This window comes from Rhagoletis zephyria, unplaced genomic scaffold (assembly GCF_001687245.7).
Source record: "Rhagoletis zephyria isolate East Lansing unplaced genomic scaffold, Rhagoletis_zephyria_1.1 Rzeph_scaffold_04184, whole genome shotgun sequence".
NCBI classification, from domain to species: domain Eukaryota; kingdom Metazoa; phylum Arthropoda; class Insecta; order Diptera; family Tephritidae; genus Rhagoletis; species Rhagoletis zephyria.
The window spans coordinates 43228-52607 of NW_016161267.1; the positions used below are offsets into that span (position 1 = coordinate 43228).

At 46.5% G+C, this 9380-nt stretch overlaps 1 pseudogene; it reads right to left on the minus strand.

Annotated features, from left to right (window-relative positions):
- Positions 1-7982: 7982 nt before the first annotated feature.
- LOC108370371 (putative nuclease HARBI1) lies at positions 7983-9068 on the minus strand (annotated as a pseudogene).
- Positions 9069-9380: the final 312 nt, after the last annotated feature.

Genomic DNA, 9380 nt, shown 5'->3' on the forward strand with positions numbered 1-9380 from the left:
TTTTAAAGACAACCTGTCTGTTGATATCGTCCCTGGGAAACAAAGCTAGGGGCAGCTGGGTACCTAGCTTGTCCCTGTTCCTAGATGATAACACCTTGCCTTTGCCGAATTCCTCCCTCGCAAAGTTAAGGAGGTTCGCTTTGCAACCTGTTCAACTGAGAGATTACCTCCAGCGCTGCCGTCGGGCATAGGCGCATTGCTCCCGTAATGCAAACACATGCCAGACGTTGAAGCTTCGAGAGTGTTTGCCTCACTGTTGCCATAGTAGTCCTGGAATACCAAGCCACCGCACCATAAGTCACTATAGGCCTCACTATGATGGTGTACATCCATCTGAGGATCGTCGGAGTGCACCCCCAGGATTTACCCGCCAGACGTTTGCACACCATCATCGCTCTCGTGGCCTTAGAGGTGACCGCATCAACATGGGCCTTCCGCAGAAGCTTGGAGTCCAGGGTAAGCCCCAGATACTTAACCTCTGTGGCGACATTGATTACGACCCCATCCAAGGTCAAGTTCCTCATCCCCTGAAGATTTCGTTTCTTGGTGAAGGGGACTATAGCTGTTTTAGAGGGGTTTATATTTAAGCCTACGTCTGCGCACCACCTTTTTCAAGGTTAAGACCTCTTTGGACGATGTCGCAGAGAGAACTAGCGAACTTCCCTCTAGCGATAATCCCTATGTCGTCCGCGTACCCTTGGCAACGGACGCCCTCGTTAGTGAGTATCTGTAGGAGTTCGTCCACAACTAAGCTCCACAGTAGAGGAGATAGTACTCCCCCTTGCGGGCACCCTTTTGTCGTTTGTATTTGAACGACGCGCTCACCGACCCCAGTTTCGCCGATCCTGGTCTGCAGTAACCTTGCTATCTATCGCCGGATGGTTAGCTGAACGTTATGTTTCTCAAGAGCTCTGTCGACTCCCAAATGGGAGGTATTATCAAATGTCCCCTCGATATCGAGGAAGGCACGAGCACCACCTCATCACACTCAAAGACCCCTTGTATTTCCTCCGTTAAGGCATACAGCGCAGTGTCCGTGGATCTACCCACCCTGTACGCGTGCTGGTCGGAATGCAGAGGGGTTTGTTTCAGAGTGTTAAACCTGATTTCATTGTCAATAATTTTCTCCATTGCCTTTAACATAAAGGATGTGAGGCTTATCAGCCTGAATGACTTGGCAAGAGAGTAATCTCTCTTACCTGTCTTCGGGATAAAGATAACCCTGGCCCTCTGCCACACCTTGGAATGTGGGCCAGTGCTAGACTGTCCCTCATAATATCCACAAGATGTGGAAGTAAGAGCTCCCCGCCCTGCTTCAGCAACACCGGACATATACCATCCACCTCAGGGGCCTTGTACCGTTCGAAGGAGTCCAAATCTCACCGCACTGTTAGCCGGTTTATAAGGCTTTTAGCCAGCTTCCAGTCCGGTGGGGATGGCCTGAACGCACGGAACATTGCTTCCCCGGCGGTTGGAATGGCGTCCGGAAAGTGGGCCGACAGCAGGGCGAGTGCCCTTTCCTATTCAGTACCTGAAAAAGTCCCATTAGGTAGCCTAATAGCCAATCTGGTGCCAGTGTTGTTCCTTTGCCAAAGCTTTATGAAGCCTAGCAGCTGCAGGAGTGGATGCGATGTTCTCACAAAAGGTCCTGAAGCTGCTACGCTTGGCTTTTCTAATCCCCTTATTGTACTTTGTCAGACTGACTGAGTATTCCTCCCAGTTCCCGGTGCGCTTTGCCCTATTGAAAAGGCTGCGCACCTCCTTCCTAAGAACCGAGAGTTCCCGTGACCACCAGGGAGGCTGAGCCTTCCCCTTAGGCTTTGACACGGGACAGCTGGACGTAAAGGCATCTAAAATAGCAGCCTATTAACCCTGTCCTCTAACGCCATACAATCTACCTTTCTTTGTTGTACCTCAATCCTGGGTAGGTTCAGTCTAAGTACCTCTTCATATTTGGCCCAGTCTGTTTTCCTGGGGTTTCTCTTGGGGTAACCTGTTTGACAAACAGCTCCCAGTGCAAACCGGATAATTCTGTGATCCGACAGTGAGGGCTCAGATGAGACACTACACACACTCTGGGCCTCGAAGGAGAGGTCCCAAATTACCTTATTGTTATTGTGGTTGAGGCCCCTCACCTGGCCCCTGTAGGTCCACGTTCTTGTATTAGCAGTATGCCCAGGTCCTCCGTGGCAAACCTGCTCGCAATGACCGCCGAGGCGGCCACCGCGTGTTGCAGATTGACCTGAGCTACTTCTACTGCTGGTGACTTCATAATTGGGGCTCGTCGTCGATATCCGAGAGCCGCGCGTCGCCCTCGCTACCTCTATCGAGTTCGAGCCTGCCAATGTCCGCTAGAACCCCTTGTGGAGCGCACGTAGTCGAGGGCACTTTGCCCTGAACTCACCGGAGCTGGTGCCTGTGTCGGTTCTATTTGCTGGTTGGCTAGTACATGTGCCGGTTCTGTCAGCAGGTTGACTGGTCGCTGGGGCAGCAGTGGAGTCAGTTGCCGCGTCAACACACATGTCTTGCGACTCTGACTCCTTGCTGCCTGTCGTCTTTTGCCGCCACGGCCTCATCGTGACGTAGCTGTACCGGGAGTTCACATTAAATCCAGCCCTCTTTATGCTGACGTCCGACGCCTCGTCGATACCCAGGTTAATCCTGACACCGTTGTTTTCCGCGCCGCACGACACCACCTTCCACGCAGCCGTTTGGACACCCTCGTTCTGGGCCTGAATGAGCCCCAGCACATACTCAGCCGACTTCTTGGCGCATCTAGGGAGGAACACCGAGATAGTGTGCACCGGCGGGATGTCCTCCCCCCTTTTGGTGCATAGCCCGGGTCCCATCCACGCCTCAATAACCGGTGCCTTTTCTGCCAGCCAGGCTGCAGTTCGCTCATCCTTGCAGTCCACAAGGAGAATGCCTGACCTGAAATACACCCCACAAAACACCATAAGGTGCTTCCACCCTTTTAGGACCTCATCCATAATCGCATCCTGGAGTGTGGTAGGTCCTCAGGGCATAGGGCAGCTGCAGGGTAATCACAGGGCAGCACAGCCGCCTGGATGCTTTTAAGAGCATCAGAATAGCTGGGCTGCCGAGTGGTTCCTTCCTGAGGCCGACCCTGGCCCACAGACCCCTGCAGACCCCCAGACTCTGACTGAGGGGGTGTAGGACCCCGCTGCCGTTTGGGGGACGGTGGCTCAGGTGGTGCGACCTGTAAGCTGGTTCGCTTTGCTAGACCTGTGGATGGTGCTGTTAGGGTACCTTTGGGTTTCCCGCTTCTCTGCCATTGGGCGGGCGCGGGTCTCTGCTGCTGTTTCCCGCTTCGCTGCTTTTCAGCAGGCGCGGGTAGTTCACCTGTGTTGCTACTCAGCTGCTTACCAGCGGTTGCAGCTCTGTTGCCTCCGCGCTTGCGCTCTTCGCGCTCATGTTCCTCACGCTCCACCTCCTGCCATACTTCCGCCATAGTGCGGGCTTCATTCGCAGATTTCCCCTGCTGAAGGTACCGAAGATACCACTTGACTCCCGATCCACCAAGACCAGCTGGATGGTGGTCATCAAGGGCTCCCGGTTGACCGGAGGGGGGTTGTGGAGGAGGTCTACACCTACGACTACGCTTCTTATTCTCCTGTACCTGCCACCCTGACTACTGTGACGCTGAGGAGGTCCGACTGGGAGACCTACGGTGCCTACTGCTGGAACGGTACCTGCTGCTGGAGCGATGCCTGCTCTCTGAACGACACCGGCCTCTGGGCCGGCATTGACTCTCGGAGCGGTCACGACTCCCGGAGCGACGCCGATCTTCAGTCCGATGCCTGCTTGCAGAGCGATGTCTGTCCTTCGGGAGTAATGCTTCTGCTCCCTTGAGGCGTTCCGAACGATGCTGCGCCTGATCCACGCCGCCCTTGCTGGTGCTTGGCTTCTCTTCTTCTCTGGCGTGTTCAATGAAACCTCTTTCTCGGCCAGGCTCTCAAGGAAGCTACCCCTGCGCCTGGTGCCCTTACCCCTGCCCAGCATGTTACTGCCGTGCGTGGCCGTTGCTGTTTTTTGTGCTGTTGTTGCTGTTTTCGCAGCAGTTGCTGCAGTAGTTGCTGTTGACGCTGTTGCTACTGTTGTAGCGATAGTTGCAGTTGTGGCTGTTGCTGTTGTTGTAGCTGTCGTTGTCGCTGTTTTCGCGATTGTTTTCGCGCTTGCTTTACTGTTTTTTTGTTGTTGTTTTTGGGGTTTTTTTTTTTTGTTATATTCATCTTGTTCGGACGACTGCCTGCTCGACGAGGCGAGCTCAGCAGTCAATTAGCTGGAAGGGGATCTCATCTGGTCCGCCGCGCCAGCGCCCCATGTCGCGGTAAGGCCACTGTTACTCCTCGATGCGGCCCTGTGTCGAATAGGCGCCGTTATACTGCAGCCGGTTTATACCCTCCTGGCTGCAAACCGTCCAATAGGCACGGTGTCGCATCACACCCTGGATTAGGAGGTGGCAGTTCTTGGTCACCGTTCGCCGGCAGCCCCAATCTGGAAAAAAGGCAGCGCAGAAGCGGCGACCGGTCAACGATTCCCCAGACCAGAGAGTACTGGTCGGCGATTCAGACAAGCCCCCGTACCAACGGAAAGGTACCTGCCCTAGTGAGGGTAGTCCGTATGTTAGAAAGTAATTCTGGTTAGCACAAATTTCTGGTAAATAACTTTGTGGATTTTTACTTCATAGTTTTCACCAATTCGGTTCTCGATAGCACTTTTGATTTCTCTCATTTTCATTTTCACTTTCTATGACTATCGTCCCATTCGATTTGGCTTGGATATTACTTATTTTCAATTCCTTTTTCGTTTAGGTCAGTTTTGGTTTGATTGCTATTCTGCTTTGCTTTAGGCTTTAATATTAGAGGTACCTCCTTTCTCACTTCTGGCAACACTTTTTTTGGTTTTTATTTATATCCTTTTGGCCGCTGTGGTGTAGTGGTAACCAGTGCGCGCTTCCACAAGCAGTGTTGCCCTGTACTATTAAACCATAAGATGGAACAAAGAATTCCTTTTCATTGCATACTACTTTAGTAAATATAAATATGCGGATTTCTGAAATATGAAAAAGTTTAAGCACAGGTATATTTAAGGCTAAATTCATGATGTATGTTTAAAAAAAATTCGATTAATTGTTATACTTTTGAATTGAGTTGAATTTTAGAGTTATGTGAAAATTATAAAAAAATGTTCTGCTTAAAAATGTGGTAGGTTTTTAGCCTTGTGTGATAGATGTGGTAGAAACCCAAATTTTAAAAAATACATATGTAGTCGATCTACCACATATGTGGTAGAGGTTTGCACACTGTATGTAGTGCTAACTCGACACCATACACCTAGTCGATAGAATTGAGATAATGAAAATGTTATAACGACATTAATTGTAGCTTTTTTGTTGTAAATTTGTTGTGGAAAGAAAAAATTTGTAGCTTCCGTTTTTTAGGGAAAAATGGTATGTGGTGCTAACTTCACACTATAGGTGTATAGAATTGAGATATCCAATATGTTACTATGCCATTAATTGTAGCTTTTGACTTTGAAATTTGTTGTGAAAAGTAAAAATTTGTTGCTTTCGTTTTTTTGGAAAAAATTGAGTTGACCCTTTTTCGAACAAAATTTAGTATGTAGTTCTAACTTGACACCATGCACCATTGACGACAGCATTGAGATATTGAAACGGTTACAACGGAATTAACAGGCATGTTCTGCAAATCGTTTTCGGGTGATATTTTCGCATTTTCCGTTTTCAAATTTTTACGAACATGAGCAAATCGTTTTGTCACCCTGGGGGTTGTTGTTGTTGTTGTTGGAGCGGCTACTAAGCCCCGTTCCATCAACGTTGTCGTCAATTTCAGCTAGGGGAGGCCCAGGAAGTGTGCGACTTCCACAGGGGCTGTCCATAGGACAGGGGCGTTAGCTGAGTGGGGTTCTCGGGGCATGTGAAGAGGTGCCGGGTGTCATGCAGCGACTCTCCACATGCCGGGCATTGGTTGGGCACATCCTCGTTGATTCTACTCAAGTAGGAGTTGAGCCTGCGGCAATAGCCAGAGCGAAGTTGGGCTATTGTAGTGCGGGTCTCCCGAGGCAGACAAAGTTCTGGCCCGTCCACGTCCGGTGGTTGTGTGCCTAGAACGGCATTCACAGGGCGGGAGTCCATATAACTTGAGACTGATTCCCTGTGAATGCCGTTCAGGGCCTGTCGGTAGGTTGACGGGTCCAGAGGTTGTTTGATAAACCTCTGGACTTCATCCGTCAGTTCGTAAAGATGCCTCCTGACGTGCCGCGGCAAGGGCTCTTCCGCGAGCAGCTGTCCGCTGGGATGGCCACGTCTGTGGCTCCCAGCTAGGAACTGCTTGCAGAGCATTATGTTATGCTCCTTTACTGGGAGCATCTGGGCCTCGTCGTGTAGGTGGTGTTGGGGCGTCATCAGGAGGCATCCTGTCGCAGTTCGTAATGCCGTGTTTTGGCAGGTCTGTAGCTTCATCCACTGCGTCCTGCTGGTCCCCGGTTGACCCTGGGGGCCAATTCTCGTTGTGTGAAACGGTGAAATTAAAACTTTTTTTCGCGTTTTCATTGCACTTTCGATTCGCTTTCAGTGAACAAATTAAAATAAACGTCAAAGTGTTTTCACATTTAAAAAAAGTGGAGCGAAACGAAACTTTTCACTTTTTCACCAACCTGACGATTCTCGTTCTGTAAAACAGTGCAACCAACTGTCAAAAACTAATCATATGTAAAAAACTTATACACAGCTTATTTATACGTGAAAACCAGATGGAGAAGATCCCAAGAGGAAAGCGTGCCAGCGAAAACCAAAAAGAGTTTTTAAAAAATTATCTAGAAGACAATGTAGACATTGCAAACGATAAGTATGAAGCCTTTTTAACATAAACAAACGAATACCAATTATTAATAATTATAGATTTGTGACGGCAGATGGTGCCAAATTTCGCGAAGAAAAGTGGAAAGAACTAGCGGTGAGCCTTAATGATCTTAGAGGCACTAAAACTGCCTTTAAAAAGAATTAAAAATTTGGAAATATAATATATATATGCATATTTATTAACAGGGAACGGATTTTTAGGACCTAAAAACCTATAAAAAAGGCAAAATAAAATAAGGAACTAGGCTGGAAAGGGCAAAATAAAATAGCGAAAAAGGCAGGAAAAGCCACTAGGTATTGCAAAAAAGGCAAAACAAAATAGCGAAAAAGGCAGGAAAAGGCACTAGGTATTGCAAAAAAAGCAAAATAAGGCACTAAAAAAAGACAGAAAATACGAAGAACAATCAAAAAATACATTTATTTTAGAAATGTTTATATTCCAAGTAAAAAGAGAAAAACTATGAACTAGTTTCATTATAAATATGAAATATTTGTACTTTGAATCTTTTACTATTTTATCCTTTCGTGTTTCTAACTCATAGAACTTTAATCTGTATAGTTGTAGTAACATTGAACCACAAGAGGCATTTTGAAAATTTCTGGCAGCATTTTCATTCGATTTTTCGCGAAGAAAAGCCTTGAATGTACTAAATGTGCGCTCGACGTAAGTTGATAGAAGTGGAGCCCAATTTAAATATGGAACGTTTGAAACGTTCATATTATCAGGAATAAGGGCGTTTTCCTCGCCCTTTACAATTTTATCCACACCCCTTATTGTCACCAAACCTACGTTGGCTGAGAAAACGGCTTTGAATTTTTCCAACATCCATTTGGCAAGAGGTCCCTGCGCTTCTATAAGCCGCATGGGCATGTGTATATTTTTTAATCTTAAAAAAAAAAAATTGCAAATGCTATAATCACTTTTTTAAAGGCAGAAAAGGCAAAAAAGGCAAATATCTTAAAAAGGCAACAAAAGGCAATATCAAATGTGTAAAGGCAATTTACATAAAATCCGTTCCCTGTTTATTAATATATGTAAATAAGTAAAAATAGGAATGTAAAATAAAAAGTTGAATTATTTTCAATCTAATTTTGAATGTTATTAGTAAAAGCATTTTGAACAATTTGCAATCGTTGTCTTTTCGCAATGGATAATATATTCTGTGTTGAAATAGCTGAAGAAGGGCCACCACATTCTACAGGTTCATCAGAGTCTTCCAAATGAATTTCACTCTTGCCCGAATCAAGTAGTTGTGTAAAACCAAACAAGCGTTGATTATGAGGCCTGCTTTTGGTGGACTGTAGAAAAGGGCTCTTTCCTTCGACAGACAGCGAAATCTGCTTTTTAGTAGGCCAATACATCTTTCTACAAGAGCTCGAGTTGACTTGTAAGCTATATTGTAGCGCTCTTCTGCGGTACATGATGTCGCACTAATTAGTGTCATCCGCCAAGGCTATTTTAAAATTTATATTAGCATTAGATCTTTAACAAAGAAAAATAATATAAATTGTACCTGTAGTGGGTAGCCACTATCACCCAGAAGCCAAAAATCGCGCTCACCCGCCTCATAAAGCTCCTCCAGAGCTCTGCAAGCTCGAGAGCGACGCCATACATATGAGTCAGGAGCAGTACCTCCGAACCGAGCGCTAGCAGACAAAACGATATAATCAGCATCGCATATTATCATAACGTTCTTGCAGTGCCCACCCTTTCGGCAATAGTAAACATGCTCGATTTCTTTCTTCGGGGCAGATGTTTTGATGTGCGTTCCGTCTATGAGTCCGATTATTCCAGGAAATTGGTATTTTTCCATGAATTTTATTTTGAGCGCCGGGAAGTCTTCGCGTTTTGGGAACTTTATATGTCTGTGGGCTATGTTATTAAGTACAGTTGCCACCACTTGCACACATCTGCTAACTGATGTTTGGGATAAAACAGATAAACTGTCTTGCCCCACACTTATTTGAAAGCTACCAGTGACAAAAAACGCAGGGCACTTAAAATAATTAGATGATTCGGAACAGCATGTACCTCCGTTGCTAGTTCGGCATAGATGGCCTTAATTCATCAATTAATTCCAGGCCCAAAGCTTTAGGGAACCGATATAAATCAATGAAATGCCCGTCTGTTGTAATCTCAAAGGGATTTTGGTGGTCGCGAAGTCTGCGCGAAAAATGACACTGAAGATGGTACAACGCCGAAACCGGTTTGTCTCCAAACCAAATTTGACAAGGGATGACGGAAAATCGTTCCACAATATATCATACTTACCTGTCGGAAACACAAACAACCTTTATTACCTTTGCTCATCTCGAATTCTTTGCGATAATTCTAATAAAATAATTATTCCCGACATGTTTTGTTTACGTTTTCCTCAACTTTGACATTTACTTCGAAAATTCAATAGCACAGTTGCAAAAGTTTCACGGCTATAGTGGTAATGGAAGACGATTTCCACAGCACAAACCAGAATTG